Here is a 993-nt window from a genome sequence, read left to right on the forward strand (position 1 = left end):
AGCAAGTAGATATATTTAATGCATTTATGTGCCAAAATCCAACAGTGAAAATACATTCTGCAAAATTTCTTTCTAAAAGTGAGGCATTTAGTCAATGGGGGGAAATGGCCCTTATGGTTTTAATTAGCTTTGATTCATGCAAATTTTACTATCAGCCTTGAGCAGATCTAAGGAGGTAGACCTTTGAAGTTGCTGTTGAGTTCCTTCTGTTGACGGTGTTGAATTAGAATTCTGGAGGAGCCAATGAAAATAATATGCAAACATTATGGCCATTTGTTATCATTATAAAATGTGATAATGTCATTGCTGACTTACAAAGATGATGACCTGAAAGGCCGTGACATTATGACATTACATTTTATCAATAATGAAAAATTGCTGCCTTTGCATGGTGGTTGGTGAGCTCAGGCGACCATGGAAGGAGGCTGTAAGCCTTTTTGTTTATTCTAGATTGAAAACGGAAACAAATCAGCAGTTAGAGATTTATTAGGTCGCCAAAGGAAAAAATGGCATCTTGTCTTAACCTATCTCTGGGGAAAGCAGGAGGACCTCACTGACCCACGGGGTTTAATATTCATTAGCAAGAGGCTTGCTTGCAAGTCACTTAAATGGTGGTGAAGTCTGCCTTAATAACAGGTTTTAAGGCTTGAGGGAAAATATGCTGCCCAAAGAAGCTGTGATGTGTGAGCATAAACAGACAGTGTGCCTTTTTGGGAAGGGACCTGACAGATGGGCTGTCATTCCACGAATAGGGCACAGCTGATGTTAAGGCGTCAATTAGCTTATTAGCTTGTTGTTCTTAGATTGGAACTAGGAAATAACTTTCATGACTGTGAAACTATTCATGCACTATTCTTCAACATTTAGAGGACACGATGGAGGTGAAAGAGTCATCCAAGATCATTCTAAACCTCACGTAGCACAGCCATGCTTTTCTGACCATGAGCAGTCATAAATCCGGTACCTGTGGATGAGCTAAAAAAAACCTTGAGC

This window comes from Papio anubis, unplaced genomic scaffold, assembly GCF_008728515.1.
Source record: "Papio anubis isolate 15944 unplaced genomic scaffold, Panubis1.0 scaffold98, whole genome shotgun sequence".
Classification (NCBI taxonomy): domain Eukaryota; kingdom Metazoa; phylum Chordata; class Mammalia; order Primates; family Cercopithecidae; genus Papio; species Papio anubis.